At 44.7% G+C, this 19210-nt stretch overlaps 1 protein-coding gene across 4 annotated transcripts in view; it reads right to left on the bottom strand.

Annotated features, from left to right (window-relative positions):
* Positions 1 to 19210, bottom strand: part of ZMAT4 (zinc finger matrin-type 4) — a 297965-nt gene that overhangs the window by 237430 nt on the left and 41325 nt on the right. For 3 of the 4 annotated variants that reach the window (XM_038746655.1, XM_038746658.1, XM_038746657.1), the window contains exon 1: positions 18549 to 18639. The exons of the other annotated variant lie outside the window; for it this stretch is intronic. The gene's annotated coding sequence lies outside the window, so the exon portion shown is untranslated. Of the gene's footprint in view, positions 1 to 18548; positions 18640 to 19210 lie in introns of those variants that run through there. 4 annotated transcript variants of the gene reach the window in all.

Genomic DNA, 19210 nt, shown 5'->3' with positions numbered 1-19210 from the left:
AAAATAGCTACATTCTCCAGATTTTATGATCTAACATTCCTGCTCTGTGACCTTGGGGAAGTCACTTTACTTCTATGGTTCGGCTTTCTCATTTGTAAAATGGGGATTAGACAACTCCTCAGACTGTAAGCCACGTGTGCAACAAGGACTATGTCCAACCTGATTATCTCATATCTATCCCTGTCATTCATACAGTGCTTAGCACATACTAAGCACTTAAATACTCTGATTAATATTATTATTCCTCTATATCATTTTTCCCCCCACAGAAAATCCTGTAAAGAAGAGAATGGTAAGGCTTTTCAGCAAGTCTAAGACTTGAGGCTAGCTGGATTTGAGTGTTTAACTACAGCATGGATCATTACTTTACTCTCAAGAGGGGGTAGACTGTGTCACATCTCCAATATCATAAATGTATCTAATTATTTGATTTTCTTAAAGAGAATCATATCTGCCATTGGCACACACATTTAACGCTTCTGAAATCCTGGTAACATTGGAGTTCTCTTTTGAAAGGAGGGAAATGACACATGGCACAGCCTGAGCCTTCTCAAGACTATAAGCCCACTGTGGACAGGGATTGTCACCATTTATTGTTGTATTGTACTTTCCCAAGCACTTAGTACAGTGCTCTGCACACAGGAAGCACTTAATAAATACAACCGAATGATGAATGGAGTGGGACCACCTCCTATGAGCACCCATGCATCGATTTCAAGCTATGCCCTGGGGAAGAGGATGGGCATGAAGTAATAACAATAATAATAGTGGTATTTGTTAAATGCTTACTATGTGCCAGGCACTGTAGTAAACAATGGAGTGGATACAAGCAAATCGGGTTGGACTAAGTCCCTGTCCCACTCTTAACCCCCATTTTACAGATCAGGTAACTAAGTCCCAGAGAAGTTAAGTGACTTGCCCAAGGTCACACAGCAAACAAGTGGAAGAGCTGGGATTAGAACCCAGGTCCTTTTAACTCCCAAGGCCATGCTCTATCCACCAGACCACACTGGGGCACCTGTTCTCCAGAGATTTGTGCCATAGAAATGTTCTGCAGGATCCTAAAATGGTTTTGTACCTGATAGCCTCACTCAGCACCAGTAGCAAACATTGACTTGACATGGTTCAGCTCCTGGTAGCAAGATGGGAATTTCTTTCCAGCTGCTTGATTAGGATGAACAATCCATGCACTTACTTGCTTTTATCAGTTTACTTTAAACTTTCCGCAACTCTGGGGTGTTGGGCCTTTTCCATTTTGTGGCTGGAAATTAGCTGGGCAGTACCAATACTTTGTACATTTTAGTGGCCTGCTTTCTTCCCCAGACTTCAAATCACTTTTCAAATACCAATTCACCAACCTCAAAGCATGCCAGTCAAGAACTATGATGACCATTCCCCTTTTGATGATTAAAGAATAAGAGGCAGAGAATAGATTGTGCATTGGGTCCTCTCATCTCCCAGCACTCCTAACCACTGTGATGCTGTGGCAATGATAGAAAAGGAACCCATTAAGTTCTCTGCCCATTTCCCTCTCTAGGCTGTAAGCTTCTTGTGGGCATGGAACATGTTCACCAACTCTGTTAAACTGTCTTCTCCCAAGCACAGTGCTTTGCATAACAGTAAGCATTCAATAAGTGTGACCGACTGATTTCTACTCCTACAATCCACTTAGGCACACGCTAACATCAACAAGCCCAGCTTAACTCTAAAATTCTGACCAGCAAATGCCAGAACAAACCCTCAAGGGCATAGAGGGAAAGGGCATTCTCTCTTCACTGGTTCTGAGCCAATTGGATAAGAAACATGGTGGACAGAAGTCGAGGAGCTTCCATGAGGCCTTGGACACAGCCCAAAAGGACACCAACCAATTAATCAGACTCTTCCTGATATCAGATTTTTAAACTAGGGCTCAGTCCAACAAGTTACCATCTTTGCCCTATTCCCAAATCAACACTCAATAGTATTTATTGAGTGCTTAATGTACTATGCACTTGGAAGAGTACAAAATAACAGAGGTGGTTGACATGTTCCTTTCCCACAGTTTTGGTCTTTCACTCTAGACTGTAATGTAAATTAATGATAATATGCATATAAGTGCTGTGGGCCTGAGGGAGGGATGAATAAAGGGTGCAAATCCAAGTGCAAGGGTAAGGCAGAAGAGAGGAATAGAAAACAATTAGGTCTTAGTTAGGGAAGGCCTCTTGAAGGAGATGTGCCTTTTATTAAGACTTTGAAGGTGGAGAGAGATCAACAGTCAGATATGAAGAAGGAGGGTATTCCAGGCCAGAGGCAGGACAAGGGCACAGGGTCAGTGGTGAGATAAATGAGATCGAGGTACACTGAGTAGGTGGGCATTAGAGGAGTGAAATATGTGGGATGGGTTGTAGTAGGAAATCAAGGAGGTAAGATAGGATGGGGCAACACGACAGTGTTTTAAAGCCAATATAAGGTGTTCCTCTTCCATATGGATGGGCAAACAATGAAGATTCTTTTGGAGTGGGGAATGGTTTGTAGAAAAATGATTTGGGCAGCAGAGTTAAATATGAACTGGAATGGGGAGAAACAAGAGGTAGGGAGGTCAACAAGGAGGCTGATGCGGTACTCAAGATGGAATAGGATAAGTGTTTGGATTAATGTGGTTGCAATTTGGATGGAGAGAAAAGGGTGGATTTTAGCAATGTTTTAAAGAGTGAAAAAAATAATTTGAAGACATTGATTATGTGGGTTGAATGAGAGAGTAGTAGAGGATAGCACAAAGGTTATGGGCTTGTGAAATGGGGAAAGAGGGGGGGAAGGAGAAGGGAGGGAGCGCATGCATCTATGCACGGAGCTGGAATGTAGAATGTGAAGGGGCTGGAAGCCAGATTGAAGGTGGGAGTCAAGGAGAGAAAGTGGAGCCAGCCACTGTGGACACCTCACTCAAGGAATTTGGAGGGGAATGCTATGAGGGAGCTGGGGTGATAACTGAAGGGAGCTGTGTGGTCACGGGAGGGTTTTTTTTTAGGATAGGAGAGATATGAGCATGTTTGAAAGCAGTGGGGAAGAAACCACTGGAGAGTGAACAGTTGAAGATGGCAGCCAGGGAGGGGCTATTTCAATAAGTACTATACTTGCTCCTCAATGTACAGATATTATTCCTCTAAAAGCAGGGTTGCCTCCTCCCTAGACAAAACAACTTGCTGAGCTCTCTGTTCTTTGTTTGGTCTCAAAGGCCTGATGGTCTGCATAAACTGTGTTTTTGGGAAAGTGATAATCAATCAATCATATTTATTGAGTGCTTACTGTGTGCAGAGCACTGTACTAAGCGCTTGGGAAGTACAAGGTGGCAACATATACAGTCCCTACCCAACAGTGGGCTCACAGTCTAAAAGGGGGAGACAGAGAACAAAACCAAACATACTAACAAAATAAAATAAATAGAATAGATATGTACAAGTAAAATAAATACAGTAATAAATATGTACAAACATATATACATATATACAGGTGCTGTGGGGAAGGGAAGGTGGTAAGATGAGGGGGATGAAGAGGGGGACGAAAGGGGAGAGGAAGGAAGGGGCTCAGTCTGGGAAGGCCTCCTGGAGGAGGTGAGCTCTCAGTAGGGCCTTGAAGGGAGGAAGAGAGCTGGCTTGGCGGATGTTGGGAGGGAGGGCATTCCAGGCCCGGGGAATGACGTGGGCCAGGGGTCGATGACGGGACAGGCAAGAACGAGGCACGGTGAGGAGATCAGCGGCAGAGGAGCGGAGGGTGCGGGGTGGGCTGTAGAAGGAGAGAAGGGAGGTGAGGTAGGAGGGGGCGAGGTGATGGGCAGCCTTGAAGCCCAGGGTGAGGAGTTTCTGCCTGATGCGCAGATTGATTGGTAGCCACTGGAGATTTTTGAGGAGGGGAGTAACATGCCCAGCGTGTTTCTGGACAAAGACAATCCGGGAAGCAGCATGAAGTATGGATTGAAGTGGGGAGAGACACGAGGATGGGAGATCAGAGAGAAGGCTGATACATTAGTCCAGACGGGATAGGATGAGAGCTTGAACAAGCAGGGTAGCGGTTTGGATGGAGAGGAAAGGGCGGATCTTGGCAATGTTGCAGAGCTGAGACCAGCAGGTTTTGGTGACAGCTTGGATAAGAAACAGTGTGGTCTAGTGGAAAGAGCCCGAGCCTTGGAGTCAGGGGACCTGGGTTCCAATTTCAGGGGACCTGGTTTCTAATCTCAAAACCACCACCTCCACTTCACTATGTGACCTTGGGAAGGTCACAGCTTCTCCATGCCCTAACTTCCACACCAGCGAAATTGAGTTTGAATACCTGTTCTCCCTCCTAAACTGTGAGCTGTGTCCAACCTGATTATCTTGTATTCATTCAATTGTATTTACTGAGCGCTTACTGTGTGCAGAACACTGTACTAAGCGCTTGGGAAGTACAAGGTGGCAACATATAGAGACGGTCCCTACCTACCCCAGAGGGTAGTACAGTTCTTGGCACATAGTAGGTGCTTAATACCATTATTATTATTGTAAGATAAGGGAGTTCTCAGATCCCAGTCAGCTCTGGCCTGTTCTCAATAAGTAGCATCACCACCATTTTCATCCTCATTGGTGCATACTAAGGCTTCTCTAATGTCCATGCAGAAGAGTTTTGTCTACTGGGAAAGAAAATTTGAAAGGAGTGGGACTTGACTTTAATATGTTTGACACACTCTCACATCAAGCAAAGATAAATGTACCTGCACTGGGTGAAAAGCCTTTATTCTATGGCCACTGTTTCATTTACAAAAAACATGTCCCCAACAACCCAGTTCTGAAGTTTCTTTTTTTTCTCCCCCAATCAGCCTCAGTACCAATTCACCAGCAACATAGATGAAAATGCCTGCTGACCCTTTGAAGTATTGGAGAGGCTTTGAACTAAATCAGTCCTCTTGCAAAGGAAAATGTGGGTAACCCAATTCCTTTTCCACCTACCCTCTGCCCCTCTTCTCTCCCCCAACCCCTTCCCACCACACACACACACACACACACACAGTTTTTTTCCCCCATCTTCCATTTTCTTCCTACAAGTTTTACAATGGAACAAAGCCGGCTGTATTCCTCTATGTGTACTCATTGTGATGCACTTTCTTTTGCTCTGTTTCTACAGCATTTGGAGAGTGGACTTTGGTGGGCTTAAAGAGAGTGGGGTGGGGTTTCACACTCTTAACAATAATAGTTACAATAACAGCGGTATTTGTTAAGTACTTACTATGTGCCAAGCACTGTACTAAGTGCTGGGGCAGATACAGTCAGATCAGATAAGGTCCCTGTCACACATGGAGCACAAAGTCTTTTGAGGAAGGAGAAAAGGTATTTAATCTCCATTTCTCAGATGACAGAATTTAAATTAGAGAAATTAAGTGACTGGCCCAAGGTCACCCAGCAGGTGATGGGGATGCTCTTGCTGGTAGCTGAAAGACTGTGAGCCCCATATAGGATACTGACTATGTCTGCTTGGCACAGTGCATGCTTAATATTTTTATTTGAACTGCCTCCTCTCTCTAACTTGAAGGGAGGCGTTGTTCAATTGCCTTCCTCTTCTATGCCTCAGCTTTTCCATCTGTCAGATGGGGAACCAAGTTAGTTGAGGGTAGAGACTGGGCCCATGAAATGCTTGGAGCTCCTGCAGAGCGAAGGTGGGGAAAAAGGTGCAGGATACTACTGGTACCCTAGGGCCCTCTCTCTATTTCTAGACTTCTGCCATGAAAGAGTAACAAGGAAAGCCTAAGTTGATTGCAGGATAAAACAAACTCCAGAGCCCTCTGACATCAAAGGTACTGCATATTTTGGGCTCCAGGCTAGTTTCACAGTTTCGTTAAAAAGAAATAGTCCTGTGCCTCCTCAGTAGCAGGGAGGTGTTAACAGCAAGGAAACCAGGTTTACAGGGCTTGCATTTATGCTGTAATTTGTTTCTTTCCCCTCCCCACCCCCATCAATGCTTCAGAATTTTCTGCAGTGGGGAGTGGGCACAACTGCAACATTGGACAAAGGTTTTCATTTGCCCCCTGCCCCTCCCCCAACCCTAGGAGCCAGGCCCTGATACCTAGAGACCATTTTATATTTCCCTTCTTTCAGATGAGGAAACTGAGGCAAGGTAAATAGTCACAATTCCAAAAGGGCCTGCAGCAAACTCCCAGTGGAACAGAGTCTAAAAGCTTCCAGCTTCTGAGATCTACTTAATCTGAGATCTTCCTGTGATCTACTACATGGTACCCTGAGTCATATCACCTTGGTATCTAGAGGAATAGAACCAAAAGAGGCAGTTCCAAAATGGTAGATTAAAGGACACAAATACTTTTAATCCCCTGAGAACCTGAAGCTCCTGCCAGCAGTTTCAATATCCCCGAGGCTAATAGGGACCTGGAGAGCAAGAGATTGACCTTGGCACTAAAAGATGGGTGGAGGTTGCAGAGGAGACTCGGTCTTCCCCTCCCTGCCCCCTGATGACCCCAACTCTGGGTCCTGGTCCCAGGTACAGAGGGGGCAGGGGGCTAGGGTGTTCTCAGTAACAAACACTGTGTGATACAGGGGCAGTCCTGGCTGTGAAGGTACAACAATTCATTCTCAGAGAAAAATCCTTCGAACTTAAACGGAGGATTACCACCGGGGTGGGGAGAGTCATCGAGGCGCTACTAAATGCTGATGACTGACTTTTAGAAACAAAATACACAAGACTGGCAGGTGATCACTAGGGCTTTACAGAATCATGGAGACACTAAGAACTGACAATGAGACAGAGAAAACCGAGAGGACGTAACAGCGTGCACAAAGGATACATTACCCACAAAGATTTTCATCCACAGGCCAGAATATACTGCCATTACCAAGTTTTTTAAAAAGTGATATTTAAGTGCTTACTATATCCCAAAGACTGGACTAAGTGCTGGGGAAAATAATGATGATAATAATAATATTTGTTAAGAACTTACTCTGTGCCAAGCACTGTACTAAGCACTGGAGTAGATACAAGTTAATCAGGTTGGACACAGTCCATGCCCCACATGGGCCTCAGTCAACCTCCATTTTACAGATGGGGTAAGAGGCACAGAGAAATTAAGTGACATGCCCAAGGTCACACAGCAGACAAGTGACGGAGCTAGGATTAGAACCCAGGGTCCTCCTATTCCAAGCCCCGTGCTCTTTCCACTAGGCCACACCAAGTTCCACAAGCCAAACTGTATACCAATCAGTAAAACCCAGCCAATCCAGGTAGCCAGTATGCATTTGACCAGGCTGCCAGTTTAATGAGGGGCATCAGGTTTCAAACCAAACTGAAATTGCACAAAGCTGAGTCCGATATTTTCTGGGGTAGGAAGACTCAAACAGTGTCCTCCGCTTGTCTGCGGTGTGACGTTGGGCCAGTAATTTAATGTCTCTGTACCTAAGTTACCTCATCTGTAAAATGGGAATTAAGACTGTGAGCCCCATATGGGACAGGGACTGTGTCCAACCTGATTTGCTTGTATCCACCCCAGTGCTTAGAACAGTGCCTGACACATAGCTCTTAAGAAATCCAATTATTATGATTATTTTCATTATGTAAAGACAGGATCCCAGTTAAGTCCTGTGACACAGACACCATCATCACAAAAGAGCTTTGCTTGGAGGGACATGTGGAAAAAAAAATGGAAGAGGCTTTCCAGAAGAGTTCTCATTCATTCAACTGTATTTGAGCACTAACTGAATGCAGAACATTGTATTAAGTGCTTGGGAGAGTACAACAGACATTCCCTATCCACAATAAGCTTACAGTCTAGAAAATTCTCAACACCCCAAGTTACGCAAGCCCACCCCTCCATCTCCACCACCTCTGCACTTATTTACACCCACCCTCAGCACTTTTGTGAATGTTTAATTATATAATTACTTTGATTCTTCCATTTGTACATATTTTTATGTCACTCTCTTCCATTTGAGGGGAAGATCCTTGTAGACAGGGCCACTTATCTGATTTATACTTCCCAAATGCTTAGCTCAGTGCGCTGCACCCAGTGGATATTAAATCAATATTTACTGAGTGCCAATTATATGCAGAACACTGTACTAGGCACTTGCAAGAGTATGGACAGAAATAGCAGATAGGCTCAATAAATCCTATTTTTACTACTACACCTAAGCAACAGCTTTAGGGAGATGCAGTTTAGCTTAGTGGAAGGGCATAGGGTCTTGGAGTAATGTGACATTGGTTCTAGTCCCAGCTCCACCACTTGCCTGCCGTGTGACCTCGGGCAAGTCACAACTTCTTTGTACCTCACTTTCCTCATAATATCAGGATTCAATACTTGTTCTCCTTCCACCTTAAAAAGTGACACAAGGATTGTGGCCAACCAGATTATCTTCTATCCACTGCAGTGCTTGACTAATAGGCACTTAATAAATACCACAACTACCATATCATCAACAGTAAAACCAGAGCTCAAGGATAGCTGAGCCCTAGAGAAGCAGCATGACATAGTGGGATTGAATCAGAAGGTCATATATTCCAATCCCAGTTTGCCGCTTATCTGAATGACCTTGGGCAAGTCACTTCACTTCTCTGTACCTCAGTTACCTCATCTGTAAGATGGGGATGGAGACTGAGCCCAGTGTGGGACAAGGGACTGTGTCCAACCCAATTTGCTTGTACCCACCTCAGCACTTAGTACAGTGCTTAGCACAGAGTAAGCACTTAAATACCATAATTATTCATTGTTAGTATTATTATCACCAAGCAACCTCTTCTTGACCAGGAATGGCCCTGCTTGGGCTCACCCTCGCTCACCCAATCAGGCCTAATAGATAATAATAATAATAATAATAATAATAATAATAATAATAATGGCATTTGTTAAGCGCTTACTATGTGCAAAGATAGAGCAAAGGCCTGGAAATCAGAAGGACCTGGATTCTAATCCTGGCCCTACCACTTATCTGCAGTGTTACCTTAGGCAAGTCATTTCACATCTCTGGGCCTCGATTGCCTCATCTGTAAAATGGGGCTCAGGACTGTGAACCTCATGTAGGACAGGGACTTTGTCCAACCTGATTTTCCTGAATCCACCCCGGCGCTTAGCGCAGTGCCTGGCACAATGTAAATGCTTAATAAATACCATTAAAAAACAAAACAAAAACAAAAACAAAAAACGATTGGGGGTTGAGCCTGTCTGGTGGCCACGGGGGCTGTCTTGGCTCAGGCCTGGCTTCCTCTCTCCCACACCTCAGCCCCCAGCAGTCAGGACTGACTCACATCCATAGAACGCAGGAGACGGAGATGGGGCCAGAGTCATAGGGGATAAAAAGCTGCTTCACCTAGACCCACGGTGATCTGGCACCAGCTCAGGGAAGAGACCTCCTCTGGATTCATTCATTCATCCATCCATCCATCCTTCTCTTTTTCCTGTCCCACTGGTAAGCCACTCTCAGTCCAGTCCCAGATCAAGAGTATTTGTTGAGTACCTACTGAGTGCAAAGCATTGTCTGAAGCACTTAGGAAAGTGCTCTCTCAGTCTCCACTCTTCTTCCTCGTTTCTATCTCTCCACTCTCTGCCTCCCACTTTGGACTAAAGGACCTTGGCTCTCTGCCTGGGAATAAATGTTACTCTTTGAGCATCTTTTCCTTGCCATTTTTTCCACCTGTTCTCCCAGAAACCCCCAACCCAGGAGTTCCTTCCACCACCATCTAGCCCTCACTCTCCATAGAAAAGGTGCCAGTCAGATCATTTGTCCAAACTCCCCTCCCCGCCCAGGGTCAAATGTCTCTTACACTAAACATGGGACTCTCATACTGTCTCTGGCCACACACTAACAGAGAAGCCACTACCTTCCAAAAAAGCAGCAACAAATGAGCCAAAGAGTCAAGGACAAAACCAGGCTTTCTCCTTTGGAAACCTTTCAGCATACAAGGTCTTTCTCTGAATTGAATCATTGTCAGCATATTCATCTTAATAAGCGTGTTAAGTAAACGGCATTGCTTCTGGGTGGGCGAGAGAGAGAGAGAGAGAGAGAGAGAGAGAGAGAGAGAGAGAGAGAGAGAGAGAGAGAGAGAGAAGGGGAGGGAGAGAGAGAGAAGGGGAGGGAGAGGGAAAGAAGGGGAGGGAGAGAGAAAGAAGGGGAGGGGGGGAGAGAGAGGGGAGAGAGAGTGGGGGGAGAGAGAGAGAGAGAGAGAGAGAAGAGAGAGTGGGAGGGAGAGAGAGGGGAGAGAGTGGGAGGGAGAGAGGGTGAGAGATGCCACATCACAACACCCGGCTGGCAGACCGCCAAGCTGCTCAATAACTCTCAGGGCACAGTGGAGAAGCTGATTCTTCTGTACACCTAGAGGTATGAAATTTGGCCTTTGAGCAGGATTGGTTATAGAAAGATAGAGAATGACCTAGAGGTGACTAGGGAGAAGCCTGGGAAAATTGATGTTGAAGGAACTGGGTAAAGTATTCCTGGCCAAAGCCAGAAAGTCGAAAAGTAAGAAGCAGCATGGCCCAGAGGAAAGAACACAGCCCTGGGTGTCAGAAGGATCTTATTTCTAATCCTGGTTTTGCCAACTGTTTGCTGTATGATCTTGGACATTCACTTAGCCTCAGTTTCCTCAACTGGAAAATGGGAATTCAATAGCCATTTTCCCTCCTACTTAAACTGTGGGACCCATGCAGGTCCAGGACTGTGTCCAACCTAATAACTTGTACTTAAGTGGTTAGAACAGTGTTTAACACACATAAGTGCTTAACGAATGTCATAAAAAAAGGCAAAAAACAGCGAGACATGAGATCGCAGGCAGCTAGGTCACCAGGTAGGTAGAGGACAACCAATGTTGGCTAGAAATTTGCTTCCGTAGGCTGAACTTTGAGGGGCAAAATGCACAGGTACAAACGACTGGAAAATAATTTGAAGGTGTTTGGGCTGTGCGTAGATTGACCTACCTTATCCTTGCAAGGTGGACATTGATATTATTATTCATACACTTGGTAGAAAGAAATACCACAATGCTCCACTCCGTCTTCTACTGCCCAACAAGTCCTTTTATCAGAAGGATGCTTCTTCTCTAGATTGTGAGCTCCTGTGGGCAGGGAACAGGTCTACCAATTCTTTTATATTGTGCTCTCCAAAGATTTTAGTACAATCCAGTGCTTAGAACAGTGCTTTGCACATAGTAAGCACTTAACAAATGCCATCATTATCATTATCAACAAGCACTCAATAAGTAAGATTGAATGATTATATCTCCCTTCAATTCTTGCTGCACAGTGGACCTATTTCCTCTCATTAGGTGCTCAGCAAAGCTCTGTGGAAGAACTTTCTTAACTTAAAGGCAGAGAGCACCAGGAGGCCCTTAGGAATTTTCTCCAATATCCATGTAGTCAAAACCTGGAGCCTAACACTGCAGGATTAAGCATTATGGAGAGACTGCAGAACTGGAGGCTGGAAGAAGGAAGATGTATTTAAGAGAACTGACAACCCAAAGCCCTTTCATCCCTTAATCACTTCTCTCATCACAACTTCCTTAATCTTACTCAGTTTTTACTCCATTGATATTATTTATTGAGCATTTACTCTGTACAGAGCTGCATTAAGAGCTTGGGAAATTACAATTGGTAGACATGCCCTTGTTCTCTAGGAGTTTACAGTAATATTAATGGTATTTGTTAAGTGCTTTCTATATGCCAAGCACTGTTCTAAGCACTGGGGTAGGTACAAGATAAGTCTCACATGGGGCTCACAATCTAAGTAATGAATCCCCGTTTTGCAGATGAACAACAGAGGCACAGAGAAGTGGCTTACCCAAAGTCACACACAGCAACTAAGTGGTGGAGCCGGGATTAGAACCCAGGATCTCTGACTCGCAGGCCCATGAACTTTCCAGTAAGCCACTGTGGCAGGGGAGGCAGACATTAAAGTTAGTGGTAGGGGAAGCAACTGAGTATGAAGATGTATGCATACATAATTTCCCCATAAATGAGGTCAACTATTTGAGATATTTTTCTTCCTTTTCCCCTCCACAAGTGCCAGACTTCTCCCACAGCCCTTCTGTTACTCCATCATCTCCTAATAGCGGTCATGGGTTATCTAATCCCTCCCCACTTCATTACTTTGGTGGGCTCACTGATTCCCCCTGCTCAATCCCCCTTCTCTTCCATATTTCTAAGCCTGCTCACTTTCCCTTGAGTTTTAATTCACTATAAGCCATTCTAGCCTGAGTCACCAACCTTCTATTCTTGCCAGGCAATAACCTGGACACCTTTCACTCCAATCCTTCCAGCTACACACTTTGTACTTACCTGTATGTCTGAACACTCATACCTAGCCTGATTGTTCACTGAATATGCTGCTATTGTTTGTGAGGGTGCCTATCTTCCTCAATTTGCTGAGTTTATTATGCTGCTTATCAAGTACCTACTAAATCCCTAGTACTTCGCTAGACAGTGGGGTAGCTACAAAATAATTAGATTATAAACCCTCCAGGGCAGAAACGTACTTCCACTCTCCCTGCAAAGTGCCAGTGTTCCTAGTACGATTCTCTACCCCATTGGCTGCTCAGTGAATGTTGATCGATTGTGTTCTATGCACCCCGTTTCTTCACTCCAGGACTGCTCAACAGAGATGAACTGAATTGGGCTGCAGAGGCCCAGAGAAGCCCAGGAAGATTTCTGTTTGGTCCAAACTGAGGTCTCTCACCTCGGGAGTGGGTCCAGCTATACTAGGATGACACTGGAAAGCTTGCCACAATCTCCAGATGACCTTAAGCAGGTCACCTCCTTTTGCTGGGTCCCCTATATCCTAGTTTCTAAGAGACAAGGAAAGACCATGTTCTGCCTCAGAGTCCTGTTGATGAGGATGAAAGAATTCCAGGAGGACACCACAGGTGGTCTAGAAAGTCAGCTAATGCTGCCTGCAGAAAACTGGACTAGTTCAGCAAATTCCCAATTAAAATGGATCTTCAGGGGTCAAATTGTCTAATCCCTGCTCTCCAGAAAAGAGGGCACCAAAAAAACCCACCCAGCATGGTGTAGTGGATAGAGCTTGGAACTGGGAGTCAGAAGGTCATGGGTTTTAATCCTGGCCCTGCACTTGTCTGCTGTATGGCCTTGGGCAAGTCACTTCACTTCTCTATGCCTCAATTCCCTCATCTGTAAAACGGGGATTAAGACTGTGAGCCTGAGGTGGGACAGGAACTGTGTCCAACTCGATTTGCTTGTTTCCAAGCAAATTGTATCCAAGCACTGGGGATTGCTTAGTGCAGTGCCTGGCACATAGTAAGCACTTAAAAAAAAATCACCAATATTATTATTTAAAACAACAACAACCTTGAGGAGATGAAGAACAATCCTGTCCTTCGAGGTCTCTCAATTCCTCCTCCTCCACCCCCGTCCCAGTACACAGCTCTGTTCTAACAAGCTTCACTGTTGGGATAGTTTACTGCATATCTAATCTACCCAACTCCTGGTGCAGTTTAAACCCATTTCCTCTTGTCTGGCTACCAGTGGTGCTGAAAAAAGCAAGTCACCTTTCTCCACATGGAAGACTATTAGAATAACCACCCACCTTCTCCAGGCTGGATAATCCTAGCTGCTTGAGCCTCTTCTCACTGATCTGATTTTTTAAACCTTTAAATCATATGTGGCCGTGTTTGGGAAACTCTCCCATTTTTCTTCATCCCTCTGTAACCTTGGAGCCAGAACTGGACTTGGCACACTGCTCTCGGTATAGATCAAACCCTGTGTAAAGAAGCAGAGTGGCTTAGTGGATAGACCATGGGCCTGGGCACCAGAAGGACCTGGGCTCTAATCCTGGCTCCACCACTTGTCTGCTATATGACCTTGGGCAAATCACAACTGCTTTGTGCCTCAGTTATCTCATCTGGGGATTAAGACTGTGGCCAACCTGATTGGCTTGTACCTACCCCAGCGCTTAGTAGTGTCAGACATGTAGTAAGGGATTAAATACCATAAGGGAAGGGATGTTTGGACAACCATAACCTTTTTATATACACTGTCAGTCCCAAGACTTATTCATTCATTCATTCATATTTGAGAGCTTACTCTATGCAGAGCACTATATTAAGTGCTTGGGAGAGTACAATGCAACAACAGACACATTCCCTGCCCACAGTGAGCTTACAGTCTACAGAACGAGCTGGGGACTGTTTCTAAACTGATTATGTTGTACCTACCCAGCTCTGCCATGTGCCTCAGTTTCCTCACCTGTACTGTGGAGGTTCAATACCTCTTTTCCCCATTACTTAAACTGTGAGTCCAGTGAGGGCCGGGAACTATGTGCAAATGGATCATCTTGTATCTACCCGAGTGCTTAGTGCAGTGCTCAGCACCTAGTAAGCAAAATGCTCTGGGCATGTCACTCCCCTCCTCAAAAATCTCCGATGGTTGCCTGTCAACCTACAAATCAAGCAAAAGCTTCTCACTCTCAGTTTCAAGGCTCTCCGTCACCTTGCCCCCTCCTACCTCACCTCCCTCCTCTCCTTCTACAGCCCAGCCCACACTCTCCGGTCCTCTGCCACTAACCTCCTCACTGTGCCTCATTCTCGCCTGTCCCGCCGTCGACCCCTGGCCCACGTCTTTCCCCTGGCCTGGAATGCCCTCCCTCCACACATCTGCCAAGCTAGTTCTCTTCCTCCCTTCAAAGTCCTACTGAGAGCTCACCTCCTCCAGGAGGTCTTCCCAGACTGAGCCCCCTTTTTCCTCTCCTCCTCCTCATCCCCACCATGCCCTACCTCCTTCCCCTCCCCACAGCACTTGTATATAGTTGTAGATTTATTACTCTATTTTACTTGTACATATTTACTATTCTATTTATTTTGTTAATAATGTGCATATAGCCATAACTCTATTTGTTCTGATTATTTTGACACCTGTCTACATGTTTTGTTTTGTTGTCTGTCTCCCCCTTCTAGACTGTGAGCCTATTGTTGGGTAGGGACCGTCTGTATACGTTGCCGACTTGTACTTCCCAAGAGCTTAGTACAGTGCTCTGCACACAGTAAGCACTCAATAAATATGATTGAATGAATGAATGAATAAATACCACAGTTAATTAACCATGGATAAAGATGTTGAAGAATGGTCACTTCACCATTCCTCCAAACACTTTTTGTTTTCAATGTTGTAGTCAGAATCCTGGGCTGGATTGACCAATGCTCTGATGCAATGTGGCATTGCTTATGTTCTTGAGGATGGAAGGAACAGCTCATTGATTTCCTATGCTAGAGACAGTTTTACATTTAGAGATATTTCCAGACTTCTATAATCCAGTTTACTATATTCAGAAGGGAAGAGTACCGGGCTATCTCCATCTCAAACGAAACTGTTGTCACTTAGTAGAGGGGGAGAGAGGGGGGGAGACAGGAGGGGAGAGAGCGGGGGAGAAAAACCCAAAGGAAAAAGCACAAGAGATGAACAAACACTTTATCTCAGGGCTTCTTGAGAGTGCTTCAGTCAGAGCAGGAAAAAGAAACCCAATTGGGCACAATTGTGGAGCCACTGTCCGGACACTGTCTGGCTTTTCAACCTTGTAAAGCTGATGGTGGGGGAAATTTCAGAGAGATGGGCAAGCTACCAAGAGGTGGTGGAGGAAGATGGAATACTTGGGGAAACAACTTTGCTCGTCTGCCATTAGTAAGATGAAGGATTTTTCACATTAACTCTGGACGAATTCAAACACCCTCCAGGTGACTTGGAGTTAACAGGTTCAGAGAGCTGGTGAAGGGAAGAGAAGGCAGTTATGCCAGAGGCACAGAAATAAATAAAATACTGAAGGGCACCTATCAGAGAAGAATAAATATGTTTACCATCAGCTTCCAGAGCTGCTTGGCATGGCTAACAGCTGAACCCCTGGGTGTGAGTGTGTGTATATGTGTGTTGGAGAGAGGGAGGAATGTCAAATTACCAGCAGGGTTCCAAGGAGATTAGTTACTGGTGTGGAGGAAAACAGAACACTTGGCTTGCCAGAGAACTCACTCATATGAGCAGAGAGGGACAAAATAGTTTGGCCCAATGATAATGCCACCAATGGGAGGATTCTTGATTGATCAGTCAGTATTCAAAGGCCAAATATATGGGTGGTGCTAAATTCAGGGCCTGGCTGAAGGTATCACTGTCATACTCACTGGAATTACAAGGAACAAATTTAATTTGCCGAGCATTAATTAGTCCTACAAACAGCTACCCCACTTTTCAGGGAAATTAAAGAGAAAAGTGGGTGTGATTAAAATATCTGACAAGATCACAAGTGATAGGAAGGAGCTAATAGCACTAACTCGCCAAGGGGATACAGGATGACAATGCTTTGTGCTTGTCTTGACTCACCAATTTTGATCCTAACTGAAAAATTGAGAGTGCGAGAGCAAGGGAGACAGACCCATTGGTACTTTCCAAAGCTCCTTGTCTTCTCTCCCCTCTGTTTCCCTTCCCCCATCGGCTCCAGCCTATTCCTACAGTGAATGTATGAGTCACCATCTGGGAACAGTTTCACAAGCTTTACTTTCAATATTTCCTATCAAATCAGAAACCTTTCAGCTCAAGTTCAATTTGAGGAGACCCCACCCCCAAACGTCTCACCAATCTTGTTCCAGGGTCCCCAGAACTGCCAAGTCATGTCCTAGGTTGCTAATCTTCATGGAAACAGGGCTGCTTCCAGTTTTTTTTTTTAATCCAATAAGGTAAAATCAATTTATCAATGGTTTATCCCCTCCTTCTTCTCGTTCCTTGAGAGTCTGTGGCAGATAAGCTTATGAAGTAGGGATGGAAAGGGGGTAAGGATAAACTAAGGGCTCTTCAGTAGCCACCGATTTCAGTCTCTATATACACTGGAACTCAGACTCCAGGAGTTGGTGGAGTTGTTTTGTTGATTCACAGATAGCACGTGCTGCGGAAGGCACCAACTGCTGCATCCAACCAAATTAGGCTGTTGCTTTTTTAAACCATGAGGTTTAAAATTTTACCAAAAAATCCTTCCACCTCATACCATCTGTCTAAAGCAGAATTGGGGCTCAGGAAATAACCCCCAAGTGAAAAGGAGGGGTTTAAAAGTTTTCATCTGAATCTCTCAATAGCATGCATTTCCCAATAGAGGAGTTTCTGAGATGCTCCACTTCCAATCAGGGCCAGAAGTTGGGAAGAGCAGCTTGCTTCTTCCCAGCCTCTAGAAGAGATCCTGGGATCAAAGGACTCATACATGAAGACCAGTGGAATCTAAGGACTTTCAACTCGAATCTGGGAAAAGGGAAAAAAAAGTGCCCAACTGATTCTGACATACTTGAGAGACCTTGTAATTGATCTTTATAGACATCAATGGATAATAGAGAGTTAATCCTTTCTAAAAGTGAGTCTCCAGGGGGATCACCTGATTCAGGGCAGAAGATAATGACCACGTGACAAGACCTGTTATGAGGAGGCAAAACAGGAGACTCAGTTTTCCACAAGACTAGCATGAGTGCTGACTTTCCAAGGTGCTTATAAATGTGAACCCAAACTGACAACCCCACCTAACATGTCCAAGTGTGTTGCTCTGCAGAACAAGCTGTCCTAATTTCAAAGCTTTTCACCTGAGGAGCAGAGTATGTGGTTGGCTAGAGATAGTGCGAGAGAGATGATTTTTCTGTTTGTTTGCATTAATGCCCAAGCATGCCTTAATACAAACACATGCATGGCACTGCCTGCCACTAGCCTTGTCCCCCTCAAGCTGCTATGATCATGTGGGCTAGACAGCCCTTTCTCCCATCTGAAAAATGATTTGTGATTCATTATTTAATAGACTTTTTTCTACTTATTTCATTCATTCAATCGTATTTGAGCACTTACTGTGTGAAGAGCACTCTACTAAGCGCTCTTGCCCCAATGCTTAAAAAAATCTTCCAAGTTTGGGAAGAACAAAAAGGAGACATTTCTTCCCTCCTCCCCAAGAACTTTCTCATTTACTTCCAGTGACCTACCACTCTTGTCTGGACTGTTAATAGTCCCCAGGTGGACCTAATCACGTTTATATTAGCCTCCTCTGGGTTAGCCCCCCCAGAGCCCTGTTCTTAACCAGTGTATTGAAATGTAAGAGGACAATACAACAAGGGATGGGAGGAACTGTGCAGAAGTTTCAGAGACTGACACAAGTGGACAGTTACCCCAGTGTTAAGAAATCTGCTCCAAACAAGTGCAAAGGAGAAGACTACTCAAAAGCCAATCAGACTGTTCAGAACCTGTCATCCAAATGACATGTAAAAAACAAAAAACTACAACAGAAGCATTGCTTCTAGAGATCCTGATGAAGCAAAACATTCCGCAGAATGCCACACAACTCCTAATCAAGCATCAGATACATTTCAAAAGACTTTAAGTAAAACTAATTAAGAGCAACATAAACAAAATCTGTTCCTAATGCTTAAAAGTTTACCAAATCACGAGCTTGCTTTTCTTCCCCACAAAACCCTCTGATTTCAAACCAGGTCTAATTCCCTTTAATGAACTTTTCCCTATACATTCCCTGGCATTTTTCAATCCCAAATCACCAAGATTCAACAATGAGCAGTAAACCAGAAAGGAGGTGGGTAGGTACCTTTTCTATGCAGCTGAGAGGATAGTGGAGCAATGTATGATGCTGTTATGGTTGAAGCACTATGTGGAATACAGCTTTCCTTTCCCTGCGACCAGACCTTTCAGCAGCTCATACCAACTGTGCTAGAAATGCACTTAGCAATTATCTGCTGAAGACGAAGCCCCACCTCCTGCTGCTCTGATTGGCTCTCCTGTCCCGGATTGGTCTGCATTGGCTTTAGCAAGCCTCACTCATTGCTGCGGCTTTTACTATTGTCCAAGCCATCAAAGGAAATAATTTCGTGTTCTATTGACAACCTGTAAGTCTCTCGTCTTGACCAAGGTGGGAGCGAGATTGGGGAGTCAGAAGAAGGAGGAGGAAAAAAGGGATGAGAGATGGAGTATTCAATCAGTTTCTTGCACTACAATACAAAGACTGTAGCCATTATTTCTTGGAGTTGCTGTTTTTCTCTAATTAATAAATGTTCAGAGGCAGTGGAAGTGACAGTCCAGACTGGGCTGATCCTAAATGCTCTGGGCACGGATCATTGAAGTACGTTTGTAGCCCAGCCGTGAAACTGATAATGCTTAGTTCTAGATCGCATGCTCACTGCACATCCTGCCTAGAATCAGGGACCTGCTGTAAAGTGGGTGAAGGTCATTAATGCTGTTCTCGTTAGTCTT

The sequence above is a fragment of the Tachyglossus aculeatus genome, chromosome 5 (assembly GCF_015852505.1).
Source record: "Tachyglossus aculeatus isolate mTacAcu1 chromosome 5, mTacAcu1.pri, whole genome shotgun sequence".
Lineage (NCBI taxonomy): Eukaryota > Metazoa > Chordata > Mammalia > Monotremata > Tachyglossidae > Tachyglossus > Tachyglossus aculeatus.
Note: the sequence above shows the minus strand (reverse complement) of the source record. Positions and strands in the feature narration are given on the sequence as shown.